General features: G+C 38.0%; 2 protein-coding genes across 3 annotated transcripts in view; one reads left to right on the top strand and one right to left on the bottom strand.

Annotated features, from left to right (window-relative positions):
- The window catches only part of amot (angiomotin), a 63,290-nt gene extending 59,649 nt beyond the window's left edge, over positions 1 to 3,641 (bottom strand). For both annotated transcript variants that reach the window (XM_051386376.1, XM_051386380.1), the window contains exon 1: positions 3,347 to 3,641. The gene's annotated coding sequence lies outside the window, so the exon portion shown is untranslated. The remainder of the gene's footprint in view (positions 1 to 3,346) is intronic.
- Positions 1 to 15,350, top strand: part of LOC127355472 (kin of IRRE-like protein 3) — a 413,394-nt gene extending 398,044 nt beyond the window's left edge. The window contains exon 17 of the transcript XR_007881765.1: positions 15,327 to 15,350. The gene's annotated coding sequence lies outside the window, so the exon portion shown is untranslated. The remainder of the gene's footprint in view (positions 1 to 15,326) is intronic.
- Positions 15,351 to 16,781: the final 1,431 nt, after the last annotated feature.

Raw genomic sequence — 16,781 nt, 5'->3', positions numbered from 1 at the left:
TGTGCTGCCACTGTCGCGTGCCCAAACAAATACACATGGCCAAATCCCCCTTCCCCTCCTTCTCCCTCTCCCGACACACAAACAGCAACTAGAGGATATACATCGGTTGTGGATATCGGCCCAATTTTACTCATTGGACCGATGCCGATATGTTAAAAAATGACGAAGATCGCCCGATACCGATATTAATGCCGATATATCGTGCATCCCTACTTTCTGGACTATTGCTTCAAACTGACTTTTCAAAAGAAGGCATCAAACTACCCTGAATTCCACTATATCCGTTTAAAAAATCTGCCAGGGCTTTGAACAAAATAATAAAACGGGCAGAGCAGATGACAGGAAGTTAGGAAAATGGAGAGGGGGAGGAGCGAGAAAACAAGAGGGAGAGAGGCAGAAGCTGGAAGAAAGTGATAAAAGTAGTGCAAGAAGTGTTTATATCACTGAGAAGCCAAGCGGTGAGAGGAATTTCTAGGCTCTGAATCAAACCCAGTGGGCCCCTCAGTCTCTAATCTGTAGGGGGTTTTCATTCACACTCAAATATTTCCTGCATGGAAGTATAGGGAGAGTCTTGAGGGGCCGCTGTGACCTCAAAGATGTTAAGAGCCGAAGTTGTTACAAGTCAGATTATCTGTTACCTACCTAACTTGTTTACATGTACTGTCGGAATACCTTAGTCATGCATAGGGACAAATGCTGCATATCTTGCAGACTTGCAGCAATCCCCCTCCAAAATATGACATCATAAAAATGAATTCAACTTACAGTTAATCAGTTTTAGAAAACCTCTTAGAAACCCATCAATATAAGTTACTTTCCAGTCACAGTTCTATTATTACTGAAATCTAAATTCTTTAATGTGTGGGACAGCAGCATTCCACCAGCTCTACTCACAATATCAAATAATGTTGTGCCTTTTTCGAAGAGAGCACAACTTGTAGCTCAAAGACATACAAACTAGGGTTGGGAGATATGTTAAAATATTTCAACTGGCCACAGTCAGTCTAAAAACTGGCGATTGCTAATATATTCGCATAAACATGTGTGCTGTGCCAGCCTGTCCCTGCCGTGTCTTCATCTTCCCTGGAGTAACAGTCCTGGTCCTTAATTCACCAGTTAGATGTGAAAATATTCTGGCTCTAGAGCTATTTTTCGCTCACTCATTTTCAGCTGAGTGTGCATACTGCGCCGCTGAACAGCAGCTCTTCTTCTTCAGAAGCAGGCCATTTATTGTTACTAAAATATTACTATGTCTTCAGTATAGTAGCTTATGCAGCAGGGGGAGGAGGATCAAACCTCCAACCTTCTGATTAGTGGACACACTTAGGGAATTTCTTCCCTTAAACAGTAACCACGGTGTGTTGGAGGTCACATGCCACGGTTTTACCTCCTTAACATTCCAGCTGCCACACACAGGCTGGATCAACACGGAGACATGTCCCTGATTTCACATCACTAATGTCATTCACATTGCTGAAGGATAAATGTACTGAAAGCCTGTGTTTATTGAAATATACTGTATACACACCTGCCATTACACACATACAGTCTGTCTCAGGTAATGGGCATTATGTCTCTGTCTGTTTCCAAGAACTAAACACAAGGTGCAAAAGAGAGAACTTATGGCATTATCACATATTGTCATTGTTAGAAACATGATAACCAGTACACAACAGGAAATTAACTTGTCAGTTTGATAAAGCACTGACATACAAACAGTGGCGCTTCCTGAAACTTCTCAAAGGGGTGGCCAGGGAAAATCTTGTGTTGGCATACTGTTGGATTAACAGACCTAGCAACATGTTGCTGGCTTCCAGACCAACCCTTAGTTCACCAGCCTGTCAAATTATATCATGTTACTGTGAACCTTGTAAACACTGTGATAGAAATCTCAAGCTAAGCATATTAAGCAAGCACATGAACATTCTCACCGAAACCTTGTGTATGCAACCACTGGCACAGGAACGGGGAGGTCAACAAGACCTTTTGTTCCCCCACTTTCAGGTGTTATGGTAACCTCTTCAACTCCGTGCTGACAAATACATCCGCATTCAACATTATTATCTTTCAGAGGTTGTAGCGTTCTCCATTTTAAAGCTGGAGTGAAATACAGGTATCATATGAAAGACACCCATTGGTACCAACCATGTCATAGCGTGTCAGGAAGGGGGCCAAATGACGCTCCAAATTTAGGTAAAATTTTGGAGATGGAAAAACTGGTATGGTTGTTTTCAAAGGGATCCCCTGACCTCTGACCTTCTATTGTGACCTCTAGAATAATCACAACAACTGTACAAGCACAAACAAGAGACAGAAGGCATCCAGAGGATGGGTGGCTTTCCTAGCTATACTGACTTTTGATTCCGATAATGTATTATAACTAGGGATACAGGGATTTTTTTCCAGCCGATATGATAACCAATAATTTCAAATTTTTGCATTTTAAAAAGCACTTCATAACCTGTACTTTTGACACACTTGATAGCCAGGTGTAGTGAGCAAAGACTAATAATTTAATATACCATTGCTCTGATCAAACCAAAACTAACTGACATCACTATTAGCACAACAAACAACATATTCATTTAATTTTTCTAGTGAAGTTTATCAAATCAAACTTCACATACATACTTTGGCTTTCATAGAACATAAAGTCTATCAATCGTTTTGCATAAGAATTCAAAATTGACTATTATTATTATGGTCCAGCTGTAATTTAACTATAGCCTACCTATAAATCTAAATAATCTTCCAGTAAAGGCCATAACTTATATGCCTCAATAATTATTGTGCATCCCTAATAACAACATATATTTCCCAGTATCTGCCCCGATAATTACCTTCCATCCCTAATTACATCATCCAAAGCTGAATGTCCCCAATTTCGAAATTCATTCTAGAACCACTGTATGCAACACTGGTGACAGAACAACTTCCATGTTTTTCCATGTCCCTAAAGACCCCCTGGAACCACTTAAAGGACCCCTCGTGTGGTCCCCCCGCACTGGAAAATCCAAACTTGAAGCTGAAAAAGCTGCTATCAAAAACCCTTCAGGTAACAACGACCCACATTCAGGCTTCCGTTACCGGTGTTTGCAGAAAATACTTTTACCATTCACCGAGTCAGACTGTATGAAAGCAGTGTGACTCACATAAGGATTGCATGAAAAAAGTTTTTTGCCTGGATGCCTTCATGATACAAACTTTAATATTCCTACAGGAACATGGAGTTTTCTCTGTGGAGTCCGTTTATGATCCAATGTTTTCACTCCAGCAACATGTCAGTGGGGAGACCGTTACAAGCGTTAACCAAACTGTTTGTATACGAGTAAATGCACAGTTTTACCTTCTTATGAAGCTTCTTCCGTTTACTCTCCCAGTCCTTCAACTTTCTGTTATTCCTCTCCTTCCCCGCGGACTTGAAACGGCTCCAGAAAATCTCTCTACAGTAAGAAAACTGGCTGCCGCCGGTCAACCGTGATTCTTGCCGTCGGTTTGAATCCTATCCCCTGGAGTAGGAGCTTGTTCGCGGCCATAAAGTCTTCGTCTTTCCCCGTAAACTTCATGTTTAACCGTAAAAAAAGAAGCGGTACAGGAGAAGTGGCAGGAAGTCGTTGTCCCCCCCCGGCCTGGTCTGCAGTATGAGAGGAATGTCCAGCCTCCCCCTCCTCCTCCTCCTCCTCCTCCTCCTCCTGCTGCTGCTAATGGAAACTGGAGAAAAAGAGATTTCTTTTGGAGCAGGGAAATCCCTCCTACTCCATTCGTCTACAGTCAGTTTTTTAATAGAGGAAATCTAATAATTCTAAAACAGAAGAGTAATAGACTGGCCCTGGGGTCCTCTTTGTACCGTTCATCAGGCTGCTATGTCGGTTTTTAAGTTCCACAAAAACAATAAGATGAAAAAGGAATAAGAAGGAGGAGTAAAACAGAAAATGACAAAGGGGCTTTTGTGAATTTGAGCAGACTGTCGGCCCCTCCGCAGCTGCCTTTAAGTGCTGTCGGAAATGTCGGTATTTTGAGCCACAGTGCACGTGCCAATTGATTGAAGATTGCTCTAGAATTTATGCAAGCCAATTTCCGCCGATGTGCTGGGTAAAAGGATTCAGACAGTCATTATAATGAATGATAATAATAAAAGAAACTTTCTCAAAAGATTGACTTGGCCTCCCAAAATAATGACTGTGATTCTAAGTCATTATTTTGAAATACTAAGTCAAAATATTAAGAAAGCTTCTCATTATTTTGAGATACTAGGTCAAACTATTGAGAGTGTTTCTCATTATTTTAAAATATTATGTCAAAATATTTAGATACTAAGTGAAAATACTGAGAAAGTTACTCATTAATTGAGATGCAAAGTCAATATTTTGATAAAGGACTCCCATAAGGAACTAGCCTACTGTGCACAAAATATACACAGTGGGCTTATATCTCAGCATTTTGTTCATTTCTGTGAAGACAACTAAATGATAATCTTTTTTATATGTGTCAAAGTCAGCTTTAATGTCAATTACTTCACATGCACCAGACACACAAAGGAATCGAGAGGACGTTTCTCACTCTCCCACGGTGAAACAGGCACAACAGATAAGACGTTTCCTAATACTAAAAGTAAACATTCAATTTCACAGCAGATAAGACATTTACTAATGCTAATAAGATTTTTTTTAAAAGATAGACAATAAAATATAAAGTATACAATAATATAAAATATACAATATACAATACTTATGGTAGTGCAACAATACTTATGGTAGTGCAAAAAAGGCAGTTGGTAATGGCAGCTAAAAAAATATTTAAAATTCTCTAAGCTATATTTGAACATTAACAGTGCAAAAGAACAGTCAGTAAAAACAGTAAATAGTAAATATATATAAATATATATGATTTATATTATTATTTATAAGACCTGAAGACCTGAACAACAGAACCTTTGGTCTCTGATAAACAGCTTTGTTCTGCATTAGAAAAGTACGCAGTTCAAAAACAGCCAAAGCTTAAGGACAATGGATTTGTCAAAAAGGAAACCTATTTAGTGTGTATGATTGTTAAAAAATAAAAAAACATATAATACAGGTATAAAAAGTCAAAAAGTTAAAGCTTGTAGGAAATAATCTGCTCAAAATTCATCCTAACAAACTTACTGCTGTCAATTGTGCAGTTTTATCAGTTGTTCTGTATTCTATTGTTATTGTTATGATTTCAATATAATATGAAATATCCATTAAATATGTCACTTAGTCAATTTAAAAAAAGGGGTCCCTTAAGGAAAAAGGTTCGGAACCACTGACCTTTTTATCTGTTTTTGTGCATTATGTCCATAAATCAATACATAACATGTCTATGCCGTCTACTGACCAAAAGACATGACCTGTGACGCATTGCAGTCAGTGTATCATTTCCTGTTGAGTTTTTCTGTGCTGCTGGTATAGTTGCTGCTGTAGCTCAACCCAGTTAATGTTGTTATATTTTTCATTACATTGGATAATACATTTAAACCGACACTAATTCTTCTCAAGCACAATAGCCCCCTCCTTTTAACGACTTTGTTGCTAATTCCCCAAAACTGTACACTGTTCAGTTCTGCTAGCTACAGTACTTGGCAGTACTTAGCCTAGCAGTTAGCGAGTGCTCCTCTCTGTCCTACTTGTTTGTTGCTCTGTGTCAAAAGTTTAGCTATTCCTCTCCCCTATTTAGTGATAATGGTACATAAAAATGTGATAACAAATGTTGCGCATTTTCTGTTCTGGATGTGAGGCTTGAATTGGAAGCACACTGAAGCTAAATCCATAACTGCTGTGGTTATCTAGTATCCAATAGCTCTTGTTATGATTTGGCACTATTGAATTTTTTTCGATTGCTCGGAGTGCAAATCCCCCTCTCTGCAGGAGAGTTGGATTGTGAACTTTCTGCCATTATTACCACACAGTTGTATTTCAATTATTTGCTTGTTGCGTGACCTACTTTGATTTTCAATCAGTGAAAGTGATGTTGTGTGACTCCTATCCGTCATGCAGTCCAGTCAGTGCAGCGGCCTAGGCCCACCCAGAACTTGTGAGACAGACAGCCACAGTAGTCGACTGTGCATTATTTCTTGCAAGTTGATTGTATAATTACATTTAGAATCGTTGTTGACAACCCTAACATATACTAAATTTTCTTTCACAGGGTGGCAAAGTAATGACCAGCTTTGCTCTGGCTCTGTCATTACTTCACCATCCTTGGAAAAAAAAATTGCCTATGGGTTGAGAAGTAGGTGTGAGAAAGTGAAAAGACACTATCTATTAAACACTGGCTGATAAAGAGATTAGAAAACTGATTGGCCAGCCCAAGTGGCTCAGAGCTAAAGTGGGTCGTCCACTAATCGGATTGTTGGTTTGATCCCCAGCTCTTCCCGCTGCATGTCGAAGTGTCCTTGAGCAAAATACCCCAAATTTCTCCCGATGCTGCGTCATCGGTGTGTGAATGTGAATAAATGAGTTAGTTTCTGTTCAATTGACTTTGCCATCACTGAGTGAATGGGTGTGAATGTGCCATGTAGTGAAAAAGCGCTTTGAGTGGTCAGAAGATTGGAAAGCGCTATACAGGTCCATTTACCACACAAACACAAATTATTTTCCACTTTCCTATAGCGAAATGAACTAAATTCTTTGCACATGCCATACTAACTTATTCATCAGTCATTTCTATTAGTATAGTTGTTGCTACTGTTGTTGCTGTGCACCTTTGTCTCTGTCCTTCTCTCTTTACCCCAAACAGAAACAAAAAGAACATTGTATGCAGATGATGCAATTTTTTTTCTGCAGCCCAAGAAATCTTCACAATTTTTTTTCCAAATTATCTGGATTAAAGCCAAACTCTGAAAAATAACAATAAATAAATATGGATAGATTCAGAATTGTTAATAGAGTGGAAGCCATTTTTATGGGAAACACGTCAGAGAATTATTTTTCATAAACGATCTATTAGATACTACATGTGAATTCCACAGCCACCTCATAAATGGAGCAAAACCTGCGAGCTAGTTCAGCAGCTACTGCTGCGCTGTAAGCCCCACCACCACCCCAGCATCCACCTGTAGGCTCCAGCTGGGTTTAAGGTATTTGCTCATCACTCCCCAATATCTCTATGTAAACATATCTGCAGGGAATGATAAGGTCGGAGCCTAGACACCAAAATCTAAATATGCTATACTGCTGTAATAAGCACATTTCAAATGTGAGTTGTCTGACTGAAATAAATGTATAGATTTATTTTACAGAACAGATGCCTTGCTGCTTTCCCATACATAGCCTGTTCCTTATAGGATGATGAATTAATACCATGGGGAAAAAAATTCCGAACAATTTATAAAACAACAATGGAGTTCTACTCCAGAATCTTTCAACTCAAGATATTTTTTTAAATCTCTGCTACTAAAAAAGAACATAACAGGTTTGAAATTGTATCATCATTATATAGATTCTGTATGGAGGAAGAGATGGATGAAAGAAAATGCTAAAAGAAAAAGTAAATGGTAAATGGACCTGTACTTGTATAGCGCCTTTCTAGTCTTCCGACCACTCAAAGCGCTTTTACACTACGTGCCACACACTTTCACACGCATTCACACAGTGATGGCAAAGTCCATCGAACAGAAACTAACATTCATACACAGGATGTTGCAGATGTTCTATCAGTGTGTTGTGGCGAGCACCATCTTCTTTGCTGCAGTGTCCTGGGGTGCGGGCATCAAGGCAAAGGACGCCAACAGACTGAACAAACTCATTAAGAAGGCAGAGTCTGTTGTTGGCTTGAAGCTTGTCACCCTGGAGTAGGTGGAGGAGGAGAGGATGCTGACAAAACTGCTGGCAATCATGGACAATCCCTCCCCCCCCTCCACACAACACTGGACAAGCTAAAGAGCAGCTTCAGCAACAGACTCATTCAACCACGCTGTTCTAAGGAACGATACAGAAAATCGTTCCTTCCTACTGGGCGACTGTGGCTCAGAGGCAGAGCGGGTCGTTCCTTAATCGGATGGTTGTGGGTCCGATCCCCGGCCCCCTGTGCCACATGTCAAAGTATCCTTGAGCAAGATACTGAACCCCAAATTGCTCCCGATGCCGTGCATCGGTGTGTGAGTGTATATGAATGTTAGCTTCTGGGGGACTTTGCCATCACTGAGTGAATGTGTGTGAAAGGGTGAATGTGGCACGTAGTGTAAAAGCGCTCTGAGTGGTCGGAAGACTAAAAAGGCGCTATACAAGTACAGGTCCATTTACCATTTACCATTTATAAGACTGTATAACTCATCTGCCTCTGTCAGATGCACAATCACAGAACTGGACTAAATCTGGGGAACATATACTTCATCATATACTATGATATGTGTTAATATGAACCATGTTGATATTATATATCATATTTATACAATATATTATTATTATATAATAATATTATATTGTTATTACAATTATTGTTATTATTATATACTATATATTACAATTATTACTATTACTATTATTATTATTATTATTATTATATTATTATATAACAATATATAAGATATTATCTATTGTATGTATATCTTCTTGTATAGTCAAGTATCTATTATACATATACTATATATCATATCATATCTTGTGTATATATACTATATATACTCTGCAGCCAGTTCTATTAGTTATAGTGCACCGCGCTCCTAGACCGTACTCTGATTTCATATCTGAATTCTCTGAGTTTTTGTCAAGTTTAGTCCTTAAATCAGATAAAGTAATTATTGTAGGTGATTTTAATATTCATGTTGATGTTGACAATGACAGCCTTAGTAACGCATTTATCTCATTAATAGACTTTAGAATTGGCTTCTGTCAGAGTGTAAATAAACCAACTCATTGTTTTAATCACACTCTTGACCTTGTTCTATCATATGGCATTGATATTGAACATTTAATAGTCTTCCCACATAGTCCTTTCCTATCTGACCATTATTTAATAACTTTTGAATTCATACTATTAGATTATAAGCCATTAGGCAAAACTTCCTACAGCAGATGTCTATCTGACAGTGCTGTAGCTAAATTTAAGGAGGAGATTCCTTCAGTGTTTAATTCAATGCCATGTCTGAATTTAACAGAGTCCTATATCGCTCCTATAAAAAGGAAATTATTAAAACATAGGAAACTAGCACATGGTACAACCAACAAACCTGCCAATTAAAGCAAAAAGCTAGGAAATCTGAAAGGAAATGGCGCTCTTCCAAATTGTCAGAATATCGCTCAATTTGGCAAGACAATCTTAAAACTTATAGAAAGGCCCTCCGTAACGCCAGAGGAGCCTATTACTCAGCACTAATAGAAGAAAATAAGAACAACCCTAGGTTCCTCTTCAGCACTGTAGCCAGGCTGACAGAGAGTCACAGCTCTATTGAGCCACATATCCCCATAAACTTAAGTAGCAACGACTTTATGAGCTTGTTTTATAATAAAATTATTACTATTAGAGAGAAAATTTATCACCAACTGCCATCAACAGTTATCAGTGGCTCTCCAAGTTCAGGGACTTTTGCTAATGTAAACTTAGATATATATTTAGACTGTTTTTCTGCTATCGATCTTCATCAGTTAACTTCAATCATTTCTTCATCGAAGCCATCAACCTGTCTATTAGACCCGATCCCAACTAGGCTGCTTAAAGAAGTTGTTCCCTTAATTGGCACTTCTTTACTGGATATGATTAATCTTTCTTTATTATCAGGATATGTACCACAGTCCTTTAAAGTAGCTGTAATTAAACCCCTTCTTAAAAAGTCCACTCTTGACCCAGGGGTTTTAGCCAACTATAGACCGATTTCTAACCTCCCCTTCCTCTCTCAGATTCTGGAGAAAGTAGTCGCCAAAGAGTTGTGTGACTTTTTACATAACAATAGTTTATTTGAGGATTTTCAGTCAGGATTTAGAGTTCATCACAGCACAGAGACAGCTCTGGTTAAAGTTAATAATGACCTTTTGATTGCTTCAGACAATGGACTTGTCTCTGTACTTGAATTATTAGATCTTAGTGCTGCATTTGACACCATTGACCATAATATTCTTTTACAGAGACTTGAGCATCAAATCGGCATTAAAGGAACCGCACTAAGCTGATTTAAGTCATATTTATCAGATCATTTGCAGTTTGTACATGTTAACGATGAATCTTCAATAAATACTACAGTTAGTCATGGAGTTCCACAAGGTTCTGTACTTGGACCAATACTATTTACTTTATATATGCTCCCTTTAGGCAACATTATTATAAATCACTCCATTGACTTTCACTGTTATGCAGATGATACGCAGTTATATCTATCGATCAAGCCCAATGAAATTAATCAATTATCTTAATTACAAACATGTCTTAAGGACATAAAATCCTGGATGAGCTGCAATTTTCTGATGTTAAACTCAGAAAAAAATGAAATTCTTGTTCTTGGCCCCAAAAATCTTAGAGACTCACTGTCTAAAGATATAGTTACTCTAGATGGCATTACCTTGGCCTCTAGCACCACTGTCAGGAATCTTTGAGCTATCTTTGAGCAGGATTTGTCATTTAATTCCCACATGAAGCAGACTTCTAGGACTGCCTTCTTTCATTTGTGTAATATTGCAAAAATTAGACACATCCTATCACAGACAGATGCAGAAAAACTAATCCATGCATTTGTTACTTCTAGGCTGGATTACTGCAACTTTTTATTATCAGGTTGCCCCAATAAGTCCATTAAAACGCTCCAATTAATTCAAAAACGCTGCAGCATGAGTACTGACAGGAACTAGAAAAAGAGATCACATCTCTCCTGTACTAGCTTCTCTGCACTGGCTCCCTGTAAAATTTAGAATAGAATTTTAAATTCTCCTCCTCACTTATAAAGCTCTTCATGGTCAGGCCCCTTCATTTCTTAAAGAGTTCATTGTACCCTTTTACCCCTCTAGAACACTAAGTTCTCTGACTGCTGGGCTACTTGTGGGTCCTATAGTCTCTAAAAGTAGAACAGGTGCCAGAGCCTTCAGTTCCCAAGCTCCTCTCCTGTGGAACCAGCTTCCAGTTGTGGTTCGGGAGTCAGACACCCTCACCACATTCAAGAGTAGGCTTAAGACATTCCTCTTTGATAAAGCTTATAGTTAGGGCTGGATCAGGTGAGTCCTGAACTATCCCTTAGTTATGCTGCTATAGGCCTAGACTATCAGGGGATTTCCCATGGTGCACTTAGCTCATCTCTTCCTCTCTCTTTCTGCACTCATTCATGTCCCATTAATGCATGTTACTAACTTCACTTCTTCCCCGGAGTTCTTGTGCTTTCCCGTCTCGCAGGTTCTTATCAATCCTGGTGGAGCCTCCTGCCATGGTCCTGCTAGATTGCCATTGCCAATACTGTTGTTGCTGTACACCTGTCTGTCTGTCTGTCTGTCTGTCTGTCTGTCTGTCTGTCTGTCTGTCTCTCTCTCTGTCTCTTTCTGTCTCTCTCTCTGTGTGTGTGTGTGTGTGTGTGTGTGTCTCTGTGTCTCTCTCTCTCTCTCTGTTATCCTGAGATAACTTCTATTATGAATTGGTGCTATACAAATAAAATTTAATTGAACTGAATTGAATTGAAAATTGAATATATGTGTACATATTATATATATTGTGTATATATATTACAGTATGTATGTATGTTTGCACACCTTGCACAGGCTGAGTATATGACACATGTTTACATTATATCAATATTAATGTATAATATCCATGTGTATACATGTATATCTGTTCAGTCATCATATTATATATACATATTATTATTATATTATTATAAATATTATTAATATTATCATTATATACTTTGATTATTATATACTGTTATTAACACTACCATCATGTCATCAGTACTATTACCACCATCTTGCAACTAAAAACTAAAAACTTTGCACCTTACCTACCTTTTTATCTTTTATCTTTTTTTATATTTTCTAGTATTTTATTCTATTGTTGTATTTTATTCTATTGTATTTTATTCTAAGTATTTTATTCTATTTTATTTTATTGTATTTTAATGGACCTGGCTGCTATAACGACCCAATTTCCCTTCAGGGATTGATAAAGTCTATCTATCTATCTATCTATCTATCTATCTATCTATCTATCTATCTATCTATCTATCTATCTATCTATCTATCTATCTATCTATCTATCTATCTATCTATACTTTTCATATTTTCTTGCCATGAATGTTATAAAGATCAAACTAGTTTAGGTCACAACATAGTCATTTTCACACAAGCTCTTTGGCCTGTCGATCCAAGGTGTCTGCATGGAGAAAAATCTATGACCTGTTTTAAAAGCCAAGACACATACGGAGAAGCAAACACACGGCCTGAATTATTTTGTTCATTTTATCTTCAGTCCTGTTATCTCTACTAAATGACTGCAGGTATGAACTTGAGATGAGGAGAGTGAGGTCCTCACCAATGCACAGTGTTGGGCAGTAAGGCATTACTAGAAATAATATTATAGTAATAACATTACTTTCCCCAGTGACTAGTAGTGTAACATTTCAGTAATAACATTACAAAAAATTATTCACCACCTTAAGTTTCGTTGGCACCCCTCTACTGATTTGAAATCCAACAATCAAATTTCATCCTTGTATTCATTTTTGTAATAGTGGAAGAAACTAGCTTGGAAGATGGAAACACTTACATTCAGCAGCTGAAATATATTTTTTTCACTGCTTCTCTGTCTCGTGTAGTACTGTCAGGATATAATGAAAGTTTCAGCAAATATGAGAAAAAGTTTTTAGTAAAAGTTACTTTTTTTGACAACCCTGGTGCTCTGTTTGCAATCATATTTCTCCTTCCCATGTTTTGGGCCAAGTTGAAAGCCTAATCCACACGGATAAATATGTGGGGTGTTGGCCTGGTTTCAAACTCCAAGACACTATAAAATAAATCCACAAGCAAACAGAAGAGTTACACCATTAGAGTACATTCCACCTTAAAATGGCTGTGTGCTAAGCACTGTTTGGTACTATGTCATTTTCTGTGTCTATTATTAAAAGTAAGTAAAAGTCTTTCCACCACTGTTCAAAGGGGACAGTGGCCTTTGCTTCATCCTGCTTTGATGTTTGACTTTGTACATTACTGAATGTTGTCTGTCAGGACTCAAAAACTGTAGCTTCCTGCTCAGCAGTGAAAATCAATTTGCAGTACTCGATTAAAAAAAGCTTATGCGAAATTGAAAAATGTAAATTGCTCAGATTGGATATTTGGTGGACCTTCTGTCTGAGTGGCAACACTAACCAGTGTGCCACTGTGCTGTCCTTACATGTTACTGTTTTCTAATCACCAAATGATGGTGTCCTTTAATCAGCTAACCAGAAACATGGTCACTGGTTGAGAGAGACAAGTAAAGGCTGCAAAAGCTGCATGTCAGAAATGTCCCTCCAGGTCTGTAATTTATGTTAAAGTTAATGGCGCCTTTTGAAGTAATGATCTTTCTATTGCATTATCTGATGTGACACTAAATACAAAGGTTTATCTGCCCCCTGATGCTGCTATGTAAAAATCGCCCTGTCAGATGGTCATACAGTCATCACAAAACAAATATGACCAAAGGTGCCTGACAGGGGCATAGGGGGGAAAAGTTAGGATAATTCCAAGGGCCCATGACTGACAAGGGCCCCAAAAAATAGGTAAAAACTAATATAACATTTTTAAACCATCATCATTCAGTAAATATATTTCAAATATAATAATAAAATTAATGATCTCTTTGTTTTTACTTGTTTTTGGCAGTAAAAGTTAAATATCCCTATTGACCAAAAAGTAAACATCCATATTGACCGATCACCCCCCTGTATCTGCATGAAATGGTTTGGTCCTGCCTTAGCGCACTTATCAGTGAGGGTGTTTATTGCAGTCAGTAGATGGGCCAGAACTACAGTGATCACAATGTTAACTAGTAAATCAAAATCTGGTTTTCAAAAAAGGAAAGAGAGAAAAGAGAGAGAGGAAAGACAAAGGAAAGGATGTCAATCTGTAACCCAGTGTTTCACCAAGAAAGGTGGTACCCTATAGTCTGTGAGTGGTATTAACCTGTTGGCTTAATGTCCATAGTGAAATAAGATAGCCAGCTACAGACTAGTGTTAGTCTACATTTAATCACCATTTAATCAGTTCAGGGAAACGTTTAGCAACATATTCATATTAAATCATTGTCCCTGCCCCTTTTAGCAGACTTAACAACAGATGAGTCAGCAGCACCCCAGTCTCCCCATCACTGTACCCCTCCCCGTCCCAGTGAAGAAGGTGAGCAACATTGTGTTCAATGACAGGCCAGTTAACATCATTGCAGGGAGTCTGTGGGGATTTCTCTGTCTCTCTTGCTCTTTTTACCATTACAAAAAAGACACATAATGATCATTATGAAATAAAATAAAAGAACAACAACCTACTGTCTGTACTGGATGCTGGACAGTTGGAAACAGTGAGTAGTTTACCTGAGCCTGCATGTAAGATACAGACAGTAGTAAAATAACCCAGTTTGATACGTTCATTTAGATTGAATTATGGAATGACGTCTATAGATACAGACTTTATTATAATAATAATAATAATTAATAATAATAATTAATTTCGTTAAGAGAATTTTCCATTTTGAAATTTTACAATAAAAATACATTGAGACTGTAAAAGATGGCCTTTAGCACATTTTTTATGGTTGCTTTTAATCTTGCATCAAATAGTGAACTGCATACTGTATGCAGACTTGCATGCATGTACAAATCACCAGCAGTAAATATTGTGCTAGTACTAGTATTGAACTACAAGAAGCAAGACAGTTGCAAGCCTTTAATTAGAGTTATGTAAAGCTTTTGATGGGACAGTTAGGTCCTAGAGATGTGGTGACAACAGCTGCGCAGAGGGGGCCCAATTAGATTTTTTTGTCATGGGGCCCAAAATTCCTGGCGGCGCCCCTGGTGCCTGATGCTGACGGTACGGCTGTGGCAAATGGCAGAGGACAGGCTGTAGAGCTGTGTCTGCTCTTAACTCACAAGGATTTCCAGAAACTTAGATGGAGTTACGGGGTCTCTGAGTACTGATCCATCAGGGGATCCTGGTGGAGAGTAACTAAGTACATTTCCTCAAATTCTATAATACTTATTGGTCCTGCTTGACTGCCATTGCCAATACTGTTGTTGCTGTGCACCTGTCTGTCTGTCTGTCGCTCTCTCTCTCTCTCTCTCTCTCTCTCTCTCTCTCTCTCTCTCTCTCTCACCCCAACTGGTGAGACAGACGACCACCCACCTAGAGCCGGAGGATCTGTCCTAGGTTTCTGCCTTTTAACAGGCAGTTTTTCCTTGCCCTTGTCGCCAAGTGCTTGCTCATGGTGGTACTGTTGGGTCTCTGTAATTAATGTTAAAGAGTTCGGTCTAGACCTGCTCTATTTGAAAAGTGTCCTGAGATAACTTCTGTTATGAATTGGCGCTATACAAATAAAATTGAATTGAATTGAATTGAATTGAATTGAATTGAATTATTAGTATTAGTATTTCCATTTTTATTTTACTTTATACTTCTACCCATTACATTTTGGAAGCCAATATCATACATTTTACTCAACTACATTTATTTGACAACATACTATTTACTTTGAATGCAAAACATAAATCAACTAACGTACATCCTAATTTCACATGGATGAACCTCACCTTTATCCCCACCAGGGGGTCGCCAAAGCTTTGCTTTCTTTTAAATTTCTCTAAAACTAAATGCATCTGAATGGCTAGCAAGCTGCTCTTTTTATGCAGAAAAACATCTAAGATAATGGGCCAAAGAACACATTAAAGGACCAGTCTGTAGGATTTAGTGGCATCCAACACTGTCCCTTCACCTGCCCCTTGTAAGTGCAAAGGAGAAACTACAGTGGTTGAGAAACTGTGATATACAACAAAACACAACAGCCATCTCAAATATCACTGTAGAAACAAATGCAGCAGGCATGATTAATATAATCAATCTGATCTAATTAATTAAAAGTCTGGATTGTACAACCTGAAAATGTGACCCATTTAAGCATGCAGATCTGTAAAAATATAGTTTAGGGTTTTGCTAGCTTGTACAATTTTTTAAATTGTAAACCAGATGAAGTGAAGTAATGCTTAAAGTAGAAAAGTGATATTTCCATCTGCTTTGTCAGTTGTTGTTGTTGTTACAACCATAACACATGCTAATAGCAAATTGTTATGAACAAGCTAAAATGAAAGCTGTCTGTATTGAGCTGTTTTTCTTAGTTTGACACATATCCTTAAATTTAATTCTTGTAAACTTAGTTACTGCCTTGACACGGCAGCCCCACTCCAAACTTGCCGCTGCTCTCTCTATACAGTCACTCTATGCAGCAGTGAATCAGCAGCAGGCAGCAGCAGAGGGAGGAGAACAAAGGACCTTGGTAGTGGTCTGCATAGAGTTCACTTCTTCTTAAAAGTGTGTTTTGGAAAATAAAGACTTCACATGACTTTCATAATCAAATGTGAATATTTTTGGTCTTACACTTTACTTATAGCCAGCAAATACTCCTAAGTCCTCCTTAATGTGTTATAATATCATACAGCTGCTAATAATCATATGTTTTGATATGTTGGAGGATGTTTTCTCTGTGTCTTTATGACATTATAACTATAACTGTCTTTATAACTTTATAGCTATGTAACCCAGGACTCTGCTTCACCTTTCAAACACTGTTGTCACTTTGGCATTTGGATATAAAGTATTATATACATGAAC

Source organism: Dicentrarchus labrax, unplaced genomic scaffold (assembly GCF_905237075.1).
Source record: "Dicentrarchus labrax unplaced genomic scaffold, dlabrax2021, whole genome shotgun sequence".
NCBI lineage: Eukaryota > Metazoa > Chordata > Actinopteri > Moronidae > Dicentrarchus > Dicentrarchus labrax.
Note: the sequence above shows the minus strand (reverse complement) of the source record. Positions and strands in the feature narration are given on the sequence as shown.